The sequence below is a fragment of the Elephantulus edwardii genome, unplaced genomic scaffold (assembly GCF_000299155.1).
Source record: "Elephantulus edwardii isolate Elephantulus edwardi_28Jun2011 unplaced genomic scaffold, EleEdw1.0 scaffold00116, whole genome shotgun sequence".
NCBI lineage: Eukaryota > Metazoa > Chordata > Mammalia > Macroscelidea > Macroscelididae > Elephantulus > Elephantulus edwardii.
In genome coordinates, this window is record NW_006399866.1 from 10,786,020 (window position 1) to 10,799,487 (window position 13,468).

The following is a 13,468-nucleotide window of genomic DNA, read 5'->3' on the forward strand; positions in this document are numbered from 1 at the left end:
GTTTGTGTCTCTTATAAAATGTATTTGCAATGAATAAGTCATTGATTTTACAAAATTCATATGATTTACCGCCTCTGAAAACCCACTGGAGGATCACCTGTCCAACTCAATGGCATTCAGAACAAACATAATACCACCAGGTTGGTATCTTGGCAGTGCCGTGGTTAAAGTACTGATTCGTAATGAAAATAGTCAGCAGTTCAAATCCACCAGCCACTCCATGAGAGAAAGATGTGGCAGTCTGCTTTCAAAATGACACAGAACCTTGGAAACCTTATGGAAAATTTCTAATCTATCCTATAGTGTTGCTATGAGTCAGAATGAACTTTATGGTAGTTTGGTCTGGGTATGTTGTCACTGCGTCCATCCATCCATCTATCCAACCACAGTTAAGTAACAAGTCTTGGATCCAAACAGACTGGGACCGGGAAAGCATGCTTATTGACCCTTGCAGATCTTTATTCATGCTGTTCCCCCAGCCTAGAAGGTCTTTTTCATCTTCCTTTCACTTCACTTACTCATCTTTCAGTCATCCATCAGGTCAGAGCATCTGGATTGCTGACTATCTGTTTTTAAAATAAAATATTATCCTGCGTTATTCTGATGCAGGTTTTGCATTCCAGTGTTTGCAGGCTATGTGCCTTTCTCAAACACATTATTACCTCAAGTAGGAATCGACTCATAGCTGACCCTCCAGTGGGTTTTCAGAGGCTGTAAATTACATGGGAGGAGACTACTCATCTTTTCCTCCCCTGGAGAAGCTAGTGGATTTGAACTGCTCACCTTCGGGTTGGCAATGCAAGCCCCTACTGACTAGGCCACTAGAACTCGCTAAGCAAGTGCAATTTCCTTATGGTAAAATGGGAGTGATAACAATACTTGTCTTAAGAGATTGTTGTAAAGATAAATGAAGAGCTTGAAGGCAACTATTTCGTTTGAAACACCACAACCATTAACAGCACATGGATGCAGCAGAGTTTTAGTACACAAATTGGTGAGGGACGGAGTCAGAAAGTGGACCTGGAAGTGGGAGTGGGAGGTCAAATGAGTGTGAAGGGTCAAGATGGTCAACACAGAGTCTAAATTTACTCCGGACTTTGCAATTAAGTGCCACCTCCACTCGCTCATTTATTCACTGCCATTGAGTAGATTCAAACTCATAGCAACCTTCTCCATTGGGTTACTGAGGTTTATATCTTAACAGGAAGAGAATCCCCATTTTTTCCATCAGAGCAGCTGGTGAATTCAAACCATTGGAGACATGCAGCTTTTTGGTTAGCAGTGGAACAAGTGATGGACTCTACTACCAGAGGTCTTGTGCTACCTCACTAGGCAACACCAAGGGTTGGCAGGGATGTGGAGAAATTGGATCACTCTTACATTGCAGGTAGGAATATAAAATGGTGTGGCCACTTTAGAAAACATTTTCATAGTAAAAAACCAAAAAGTTAAAAATAGAGTTACCAATAATTCCGCTCCTAGGTACATACCCAAGAGAAAATTTCATTTTATCTCTAATTGGAAACAGTCTTAGTGTCCATGAACCGAAGAATGGTATATCCACCACATAGTAGATGATAATTTGACAACAAAAAATGAGATACGGATACATGTTGCAACATAGATGAATCTTAAAAACATTAAATGAGAGAATTCAGATTCAAAAGACCGAATATGATGTGGTTTCATTTATATGACTTGTCCTGTATGGGCAAATCTACAATCAGATCTAGAAAGTAGATTGATGGTTGTCAAGAGCTAAAAGAAGGAAGAAATTGGGAATAATTGCTACTGAATATGAATATAGAATTTCTTCTTGGGGTGACAAAAATGTTCCACATTTACATAATGGTGATAGTTGTTCAACTCTGAATATACATTATATTATAACTAAACTTTAAAAGCACGAATGATATGGAAATTATATTTCAACAAAAATGTTATTTTAAAACACGAAATGCTACTTTCCCCGCCCCCCTCTGCTACCATTTTAAAAATTTTACAGTATATAAGGAAGTAAGCTATGTACAAGGAGCTCTGGTGGCATAGTGTGTAGGGAGTTTGAACAGTTAACCCAAAGGAGATGCCTCTCTAGCAGTTCGAATCCACCAGTAGCTCCTCCAGAGAAAGACAGTCAATCTCCTCCCGTTCAATTGACAGCCTCCAAAATCCACTGGAGGGTTAGCTATGAGTCAGGTCTGACTCCACAGCAACAATCGAGTGTGAAGCTGGACTGATTTTTTAGTAAGCCCAAGCCAATTTGAATCTTGAACTTAGAGGAAGATGAGGACAAAGGGGGGAGCAATCCCACTTTGTTGGTGGCTGCTCCAGGAGGAATGACTAGCTCTGTAATGTGAGGCTACTTGGAGAAGAGTCAAATCTGCTAAGGCCGAGAGAAGCTCAGAGAGTCTTCGTGTGCAGCTGCCTGATGGCCTGTCTAAGCAGACAGGAAGCCTGAACACCTCTCACTGTACGGCTCACAGGCAAAGGGAAAACCCAAGAGACTTAAAGAAGCAGGGTGGCACAGTCCCGTTTGTGGAAAACAGATTGGAGAAGGACCAAGAGGAGAATCAAGGAGATGACTTAGGACATCAGAGCCATCACTTGGGTAAAAGAGGACAGTGGCATTGCTCTAGAGGTGGCAGTTAGGACGAAGTGAGGTGGGCAGGCCCAACCTGTTGTCTGCCCTCCTAGAGTTCACACTCTGGCAGAGCCGTGAGAGGAGCAATAAGCAAGTAAGTAACGTGATAACAAATGATCAGAGACAATAGGAAAGCAGGGGAGAAATGAAGTTGGGTGAGGGGCTAGAGACTAATGGGAACAGAAAGACAGGGACAGAGAGTGTCAAAAGTTAATAATTGTTCAGTGAATAGCCAACTTCAATGAATGTGCAGTCCTATAACTGCAGCTCTCCTTTTTAGCATCTTAAACGACATAGTTTTTAGAGTAAGTTTTGACGGTAGTGAATTCAGTCATTGCCTGAGATGAAGGTATTTTCCTTCTTTTTAAAAGAACCATCAGCTTGAAAGATAGCATGTTCACACATTCATCAGGAATGTCACATTTGATATAGCCACTGGACATGCTCAGCTTCTTTTTTATTTATGATTTCTGGCACTTTTCCTGAGAGGCTGCTCAGAATAGCTCAGATCCTGCTCACTTACACAAATGGTGAAATCAAATCTTCCTGCATTAACCTGGATAGTAAGGAACTTTGCTTATGTAAGCTTCCCGCCCTCCAAGAGGCGCTTGGTAGCTAAGCCTTCTGCGAACAGAACCCTGTGTAGATTTCAGATGCGCTCTCTTCACATAAACATCCTTGACTTGCGGACTATTCTGCTGGTAAAGTGCATTTGTTTCCAGAAATCTTCTCATCTCAATCAATAACAGTTGTGTGCACACTCCTGAAGGCCAAGTTTGGGCCTTTTGTTCTTCACTAACCTCTTTATACCCCTTTAAATGTTTTTGGTCTACCCTCACTAATATTCAAATCAATGTTCTGACTTATTTATTCTTTGGGCGTCTCATTTATCTCTCTTAGCATCGTATCACTTCTCTTTGATTGCCTTTGTGTTGTGTGTTGTTTTTTTTTAACTTTTGTGCTCTGGGCAAAGCCGCGAACACAAGAAGTATTGGTTGAGTCAATTGCTGATGTGTGCATGTGTGAATGAGTTTGTATGAGTATGTGTAGCTTCATATAGTAGAAAGATCACTGGACTTGAAATCAAACATTTCTAAGTTGGAAAGAGACTTCTTCCACTTTCTAAAGTGATAACTTTGGGCGTGTCATCTTTTAAGGCCTCAGTTTCCACATCCGTAAAACAGAAATGCAGCTCCCTAGCTGCATGAAATGCACATCCACAGAAAAACCTGTGTACAAATGTTCATAGCAACGTTTTTCACAGTAGTGAACAATTAGAAACCACCAATTTATGAAAAAAGAAAAAACTGTGGCACATTTATACAATGAAATATTATTGGGCAATAAAGAGGAATGAAGTGCTGTTGCATAAATGAGCCTTATTTTTTTCAAATGAAAAAAGCCAAACATTGAATTGTATGTTATTGATATGGATTGTCCAGAATAGGGAAACCCATAAACAGAAAGTGACTGATCAGTGGCTGCCAGGGGCTAAGAGAAAAGGAAAATTAGAAGTGATTGGTAACAGCTGACAGAAAGCTCTGATGGACTAAATGGTAAAAACTTGCACTGCCAATTCAAAAGCAAGGGGTTCAAATCCATCAGCTGATCCCTCAGAGAAAGATAAGCAATCTGTACCTGCATGACTTACAGCCTCTGAGACCCAGCTGGAGTGTCAGTTCTGACTTGAAGGAAGTAAATGGTGAGCTTGAGATAACAAGTGTGGGTTTGTTTTGAAAAGATTCTGAAATTAGATAACGGTGTTTGGAGGTACAATTTTGCCGCTATACTAAAAGCCATAGAATGTATATTTTAAGTGCATGACTTGCATGGCAAAAGAAGTGTAATCCTTGCCATTCCTCTGCCGTGTTGGGATTATGTAGATCACACGATATAGTGGAAATGAGTGTGTTTGGAAAACTCTGCAAATATTTTCAAGATTGTAACCTTTGGTCTTTCATTTTAAAATACCTTTGATATTTATTATGTGCTTTTCACTTTACTACATGGTGAATTCCCTAGCAATTCCAAAACCTTCTCATATAAGAATGAGGATCCCAGCTCTCCTTGAAAGCTAACCTAAACAATTGCTGCAAATTTATGGTCATGTGCCTTAGAAAAGTGTCTCCCCCAAACTTGTCCTGTGATTTTTTGAGAAATGGTAGTACTTTCTGGACAGACGTCTCTTTTTTCATTGAATTTATCTCAGTACAATCTCTAGAAAGCACCTTTAAGCCTTTGAATTTTTAAGAGATGAGGTTTTGGGTTTTGTTTTTCTTCTTCTCTTGCATCTGTGCTTTGCCCTTGTTAGATCATAGCTAGCTCTTTCCCCAGGGGCCAAATAAAATTTCATTAAACAGCCCGAATTCCAACAGGCTAACAAAATCCTTTCTCGTCCTCTGAGAAGCTTCCCTGTGCTTCTGTGCATCCTTAACTCCCGGTGGAGCGGCACAGAGCCCCCATATCCCATGAGACACAATCCTTAGGGGTCAGTCTGTTCAGCTGCTGCTGGACAGTGAGCATCCCTTTCTACTGCATGACCCTGGCGTTGTGCCTCATGCCTGCTCTAGGCTAACCATTCCCAGTCCCAGCATTCTTTGGCCGCCTGTCTGCTTTTCTGTGATATGAAGAATTTCTAGGTTTGAACCACAAAAACAACAGCAGATTGTAGGTAAACAGTGTTGTTACCAAACCCAACTTGGCAAAATTGAATTTATAAGTCCTTCCAAAGTCCTCTGTCTTCACCATCCTGCTAGACTCTGCTTTAGTCAAAAGGGACCCCATCCTAGCTCCCCATAAGCTTGTCATGTGCTCCTGGCAGAGTTACTTGACTATTTAGGCCTCAGTTTCTTAAAATTTGAAAGAAGGGAACACTCCTTTCTTATAGGCTGTAGTGAGGATGGAATGAGATTTTTCTATCATGTAGTGAAATTGGCTAACGTTGGCTCTCCATCTTCCCTTCTCTCTCCCCTCAGCCCTCAAAGAAAGCCAGGTCTGATCTGCCTGACATAATAACTAGGCTCAAAACTAAGATGCAACAGAAAGCGTGCTCATTTGGTGTCTGACACACCTAATTTGAAGCTCTGGCTTGTGATCTTGTGTGAAGCTGTGGAGCTTGCACTTTCCCTTGTCACTGGAGTTAGGGTGAGGTGAGGAGTACATGGGATCAGAGGCTAGAAACCTATAAAGGTGGTGTGACTGTTGTCACGATTGCCTTCCTGATGACCACATGACCTGACACCCACCACACTCCCCCCTCCAAATCACACCCCACGCACTCCCATACCCAGCACCTTTGATTTCCCATTTATCCTGATGTTCTAGCTCTCCAGGTGGGCAGGCTCCAGGCTTTACACTGCAGCCCCTATTCCTTTTCTTCACATCCTCCCAGCAGATCTTTCCTGAGCCCAAAGCAGCTTCAAGGAACTCTGAGGCCAGCCAATCGTCTCCAGTGCTTGGTATTAGGAAAGTACCTACCTCATACATAGCTAGCTATGGTGATTCAAGTATTTAGGCACAATATTAAGTGTTAATAAAGATTTTATAGCCTTACTATTGCTTATTATTTTAGTTATTCACCAGGCAGTCACTCACTGGTTTTCTGTGCTGGATACTAGGGCACTGAGATGAATCCTATAGAGACCTTACTCACTCAGAGTTCACTGTCCAAAGGGTCAGGCAGACAAAACCATGGCAGTTACTGCATATCGGAAGAGGGTGCTGTGGGAGCCACTTCACAAAGTGGTAATGGAACTATAGGTGTTGTACGGCCAGTAAGAAGGAGGTACAGATTTGTTTGGTCTCCCATTCAAGTACTAACCAGGCCCAACCCTGCTTAGCTTCCAAGATCAGACAAGATTGGGCGCATTCAGGGTGGTATAGCCTTAGATTTATTTGTTTGGGATAGATCAGGGGAAGCCTCCCAGGAAAGAAGGTTTGGCTGGACCATGACAGAGGGAGGGGAGTTCACCCATCAGTGAACTGTTCTAGAAGAGGCCTAGAGGTGGATGGGAACAGCAAAGGCAAAGGGACAAAGGCTAAGGAGCAGGGCTTATCTTTGGAGACAAAGACTAACAAATTTAGTGCTCTCTTGCTGCCCTCTCAGACCCCCTCATCCAACAGGAACCTGTCAGTGTGGTCTTGCTGCAAGTCCCATGAGCCTCAGTCCAGTGTTTCTATATTCCAGAAGTGGGAGAAGGCTGCATGGCTCTGGAAGTCACCCTAAGAGCTTCCTTCTGCCAAGGATTGGGAGATGGAGTTTGACACCCCAGTGTCCTTGTTGCTCAGGGGGCACAACTTTAAGTTGTGTTTCACCTCATTTCCCAGACACCCTCGGTGGGCCCAACCCCAGTTGCTTGGAATGGTAACCATTCAGGGGCACATTTTGTATTGAGGGTCACCTCTCAAATAAACATTTTGAACCTCAGAACTTTTCTTGGATTTTTCTTCCCAAAGAACCTAGCTTGAGACTGTGAACCTAGTCTAAGGCTCAGGCTACATGAAGGGTAACCGGACAGGACAGTTGCCCAGGACCTTTTGTCATTCGTTGTTCTAGCTACTTAATTTTTCTCACAATTACTAAGCCTACAGTCAGCACTGACCTGGACACTGAGGAAGATTTTGAGAACATGGTTACTCCAGAAATTATTATCTGTGGCATAGAGAAACTCACACTTATTTACTCACTGCGGTGGAGTTAGAACAAACTCACAGCTGATCTTCCACTGCATTTACAAGGTTGAAAACGGAAGGAGAGATTACTTCCTCTTTCTCCTTCAGATGGTAGTTTTCAACTGCAACCTTACTGATAGCAGCTCAACATTTAACCTAGTATGTCACCAAGACTCCTAATGACTTGGAGGGAAGTGGGAAATAAAGGATGAAAGGGAGGTTAGGGCCAGCATGTGAGCACAGAAGCCTGGAAGCTGTTCTCTATCTAGATCAAGACAATGAGGAGGATTGCGAGGATTTTCAGCAGTGGAGGAAAAAGAGGCATCTCTGGAATTGTGCTGCCAATGCAAAGGTATGTGGTTCAAACCCACTGGCTGCTCTCAGTGGGAGAAAAATACGCAATTACCATGCAATGTATTGCCTAAATCCTCCTGGAGGGTCAGCTGGAGGGTCAGCTATGCATCTGTTCTGACTCTAAAGTACACAACAACTGTTTTCGTAGGATCCCTTACATTCAAGTGGAGGTGATGAAGAAGGACGAGGCCCAGGGAGGCCCAGAAGCATGCTGTTCTGTGACTCCAGTTCAGTAAGGCCTCCACAGGGCCCCTCCAGGGAGAGTGAGGAGGAGGCTGTTCTGTGACTCCACCTCAGTGAGGCCTCCAGTGGGCCCCCTCCAAGGACCAACCCTCTCCAGACTCAGTGAGGGCAGGGCGTCTTTACATAAATTCACAGAACACTTCCTGCTTTCCCACCCTTCCTTTCAGACCTGTTTCCTGCTTGGCCTCCAAAGCGATTCCCATTCCTCCTACCTTCTCCCATTATCTTTGACTTCAGAATGTTTGCTTTGGCTCCCACTGTCTCTCCTCTGCTCTCTCCTGCGGTTAGTGGTGGATACTCAGCAAAAACCCTCCTTCCTGCTCGCCGGCCCAGACCCACTGGGGCAGAGATTGTCTTCTTTCTACTTTAAGTAAGCGGAATTGGAGCAACCTTGGCCTTGGAAGGCAGACTTTGTCTTCTAACGACTTTCCTTCAAAACCACAAATGCATTTTGTCTCGATTTGAGGTGATTCTTGTCTCTCATCTGCGCAACCTCAGGGTGAGTGTGAAGCGGCATCTGGCAGCCTCCAGATTTCACAGCGGATGCTGTGCTTTTGTGAAAAGTCAATTTCTCTGCAAACCAGCTGGGAGGGCAAAGATGAACATAGTGTTTCGTCCATTCAACAAAAGTTTCTGAGCCAGGCCTGGAGCTGGGTGTTAGGGAGGCAGTGAATAAAATATCTGTCTTCTGGGACCCCATGGCCTGGTGGGGGAAGATGGAGAGAGATTTGTCATGTGGAAGGGGTGCACAAAGTTTGCAGAGAGGCCTGCACAGCCTTGTATTTGCTTAGCCCTGTAGCTGTGTGACTGTCTTAGTTATCTAGCATTGCTGTGACATTATTACTACAAGGGGATGACTTTAACAAACAGAAATGTGTTTTCTCAGGTTATGTTAGAAGTCCAGAATTCAGAGGGTTGGCTCCAGAGGAAAGACTTCATTCTGTTGGCTCTAGAGGAATCTCTGATTCTTCAACTCTTCTTCAGCTTCTGCATCTTCATTCCTTGGAGAATACCACCTGTCTTGTCAAGTGTCTTACCTCAGCTCTGCTTCCCCAGCTTGCTTTTTAATCTCTTTTCTATCTGATGAGATTGACTCAGGATATACCCTAACTAACCCTATGTGATTAACATCACAAAACCAACCCATTCTCAAGTGGGATTGTATCCACAGGCCTCTCTCTCTCAATGCAACCCCCTCAGAGTCCACCCTCCACTGGGTTTCTGAGCATGTATATCACAAGGGAGGAGATTGCCCATCTTTATCCCCAGGAGCCTTTGGTGGGTTTGAACCCACAGAGAGGAATGGCCTTTGGGTTAACAGCTCTCTAACCACAGGCATGTTGTTGTGTTGGTAAGTGCCATCGAGTCATTTGCGACTCCTGGTCCTATACAACAGCTCTGAACCTTGCCAACCTCATCATCTCTGACACACCCCATTACCCCTGTCACTGAGTCTATCCATCTCATTGAGGGTCTTCCTCTCTTGTGCTGTCCCTCTACCCTCCCAAGCATGATGTCCCTCTCCAAGGAATGGTCCCTCTTAGCAACATGTCCAAAGTATATCAGACAGAGCTTCAGAATCCATGCCTCCAAGGAACAGCCTGGTTTCATCCTCTACAGGAAGATCCTGTTAGTTCTCCTAGCAATCCATGGTATAAGCAATACTCTTCTCCGGCACCACAACTCAAAGGCATTAATTCTTCTTCTATCACCCCAAGTCATTGTTCAGCTTTCTGATGCATAGCAAGTAATTTCAAATTTCACACTTTAGTCTCTAGATTGACATTGTTGCTTTTCAGTACTCTGGAGAGGTCCCTGACAGAATTTCTCAATGCAATTAATCTTTTTTTAAAAATAATTTTAATGAGCATTTACAGAGATTTTGGATTTCCATTTATTCATTACTGCACTTCTCTCCTTGCCCAGCCCTTCCCCCCATCCCACAATTAATCTTTTAATTTCTTGGCTGCTGGTACCAAGAGTGTTGATTGTAGAACCAAGCAAACTGAAGTTGTTAACCATCTCAATTTCTTCACTATCATGATGCTGCCAACAGGCCCAGTGGTGAGAATCTTTGCTTTTTTGGTATTAAGCTTCAATCCATATTGATGTCCTTGACTTTTTGCAGCAAATGCCTCAGTTTTTTCTCAGTTTATGCAAACAAGGTTGTGTAATCTGCATAACACAGGTTGTTGATAGAGGTTAGGATTTACAACACATCGTTTTGAGGAACATAATTCAATCTGCAACAGCATCCTCAAATCAGTTCTCAAATGTCTCCTGCCTCAGTTTCTTCATTATAAAAATAGGGGAGTGGTAATGATTGTATGAAACACAATGTGATTGAAGGAATGTGTGAAATACACTGTACCTGAATGCAACACAATGTATATGAATTTTGTATGTAGAACAATTAAATTTTGTATATAAAATTAAAAAAAAATTTTTTTTAATAGGGGAAATTAGAGTTCTTGACTAATAGGATTGTCATGAGGGTTCAATAAGGTAACACACAGGAAATTCTTGGCATATAGATTTGGAAGATACTTAATACAAGTTAGCTAGACCTTTTTTTAAAAAAAAATCTACATACCATAAAATGATGCTTCTGAAGTGTATAAGCCAGTGACTTTTGGCATATTCACCGAGTTGTATACATATCATCTATCTTATTCTAGAAGATTTTAGTCACCCCCAAAGAAATCTTGCACCCATTAGCAGGCCGGCTTTCCACCCTTGCCCTTGGCAACTACTAATTTACTTTTTAGATCTATTTACAGATTTGCTTATTTCTGGCATTTACTATAAATGGAATTGTACAATAGGTGGCCTTGTGAGTCTGAATCTTTCCTTAGCATAATATTTTCAACGTTCACACACACTGCAGCACTTATCAGTACTCCATCCCCTTATATCTCCAAGTACTATTCTGTTACATGGATTTCAGTCATTCATCAGTTGATGAACATTTAGGTGGCTTCAACTCTTAGCTATTATGAGCAACGCTGCTATCAACATTTGCAGGCAGGTTTCTGGTGTGAAGATATATTTTCCTTTCTCTTAGGTATACCTATAAGTAGAGTCACTGGGCCATGGGCAACCTAGTGTTAAACTTTTTGAAGAGCTGCCAGACTGTTTTCGACAGCAGCCAAACCATTTTACATTCTCACCAGCAGTGTGTGAGGGTGCTTAGCTATCTTGAGTCTAGTTCTCAAAACACTTCTTCATACTCCGTCACTCTACATCCCCAAGGGAGTCTTTATCATACTAGGAAGAAAAGTGATGTGCCCAAACTCCCAGGGCAAATTATAGGGAAAGGCAGTTTGAGCCAAGAATGTTTGGGCCTGGATATACCATTCCACCTTAGGCAACAGAATCAATCACCCAGACTTTTTTAGCTTGCTTTCAGTGGATGAGAAGTGGTGTGAGGTATTCCCCTGTTCATGGCAGCCCACTGTCTAACAGATAACTTGTGACAGCTCTATGCTTTTTGAGCCTCTTCCAAACACCAGACATTCTGGAGTCCTTCCCCTTCATCCTTGACAATAAACACAACGCTACCTGGCCCCAGAACCTAAGGTCAAGTAGAGGCCATCATGGAAGATAAGGTTGAAGATTGATTGTGCTGTCCCAAGCATAGGATCCTAGTATGTAGCAGAATCCCTGGAGAGTTCTCTTGCCAGCTTTCACTTCTTAACCAGAAATGCCAGGATCAGATTGGAGCATGGCCTTGAGTACCTACCTCTCTAGCAGAGACCCTGACCGCATTCCTGATCTGTGCTACAATCTCCCTTTCTGTAATCCTCTATTCATCCAGTCCTTCACCAAGACTACCTACTATCTGCCCACTGCTGAGCTCTCAGACTCTTACAACGCGATGCTGAAATCCTAGAACTATGACTTAACCTTGCCAAAACTCAATTTTTCTCATTGTTCATACATATCCCATAGGGCAGCTGTAAAAGTAGCATATGGCAGTGCTGACGGGTATGAACTTCGCATTCACACATAGTGTACAGCAAAGCATCACCTCTTCCTTACACTTCTGTGCTTGGGTAACCCGCCACCTCTGTTAGTCTTTTATATTCAGAAGGCTGGAAGTGCCCTGGTATAGAGTAAGGATAGGTGTTATTGTTATTACTATGTAGGTTAAGGATAGGTGTTATTGTTATTACTACGTAGGTTAAAGGTTCTTGACATATAAATCACCTATTGTTGTCAGGCTATTCTTAGATGTCATATAGTCAATTCCATCTAATAGCCATTCAGTAAAACTATCCTAGAGGTTTCATACATTGAAGAATAGGAATCCCAGAATGCCTGATCATGCTATACTCAGACTTCAGAACAGAGCAAGTTGCAAAATCAAGAATGGAGTGTGTCAGGGATGCGTCCTTTCTCTATATCTTTTTAATCTATAAGTGAAATGAATTATTTGGGAGGCTGGATTTTATGAGTAGGAATGTGGCATCAGTATTGGAGGAGGACTCATCCTACGATATGCAGATGACATAACCTTGGTTGCCCAAACTGAGAAGGACCAAGAGCATTTGCTACAGAAGGTCATGGACTGCTGCCTTCAATAGGGATTGGATCACAACATCAAGAAAACAAAGATTCTCACCACTGGGCCAATTGGCAGCACCATGATAGATAGAGATTGAGAATGTTAGCAATTTCAGTTTACTTGGTTTCATAATCAACACCCTTGCACTAGCAGTCAGGAAATCAAAAGACAGATTACACTGGGAAAATCTGCTGTCAGAGACCTTGCTAGAGTGCTAAAGAGCAATTATGTCAGTCTACAAACTAAGGTGTGCCTGATCCAGGCCATAGTCTTTGCAATTACTTGCGATGCATCAGAAAGCTGGACAATAACTAAGGAAAACACAAGAAGAATGGATATCTTTGAATGTGGTGCTGGAGAAGAGTATTGAACATATTGGGACTGCCAAAAGGACAAACGGGTGTGTACTGGAGAGGGTGAAGCCAAGTTACTCTTTGAAGGCAAGGATTTTGAAGCTCCATTTCACATACTTTGGGCATGTTGCTAGGAGAGACTAGTCCTTGTAGAAAGACATCATGCTTGGAAGGATGGAGGGACAGTGCAGGACAGGAAGACCCAGGATGAGATGGATTGATACAACAGCTGGGATAATGGGAGAAGGTTTGTCAGAGACAGTGAGACTGGTTCAGAATAGGTTAGGGTTCAGAGCCACAGTGCATCATAGGGTTGCTGTGAGTCAACTCAATGGCACATAACAGCAAAAGTAACAAGAATCTTTACAGAAGTAGATTTCCAGATCTTTCTTCTGTGACACAGCTGAGTGAGTTTGAACTGTCAACATTTCAGTTAGCAGGTAAACACATTATAGTGCTGCCTAATGTAAAGAATCATTTGCAAAAGGACTTCCTATGTAAAGTACCTAGCTTTTATAAAAAAAAAAAAATCCAAAACTAAGCCAGTAGCTATAGAGTTTGTTCCTACTCAATGGATGTAGAGTAAAACTTCCATAGAGTTTTCTAAGCTATGACTTTTCAGATGTATGTCATCAGACC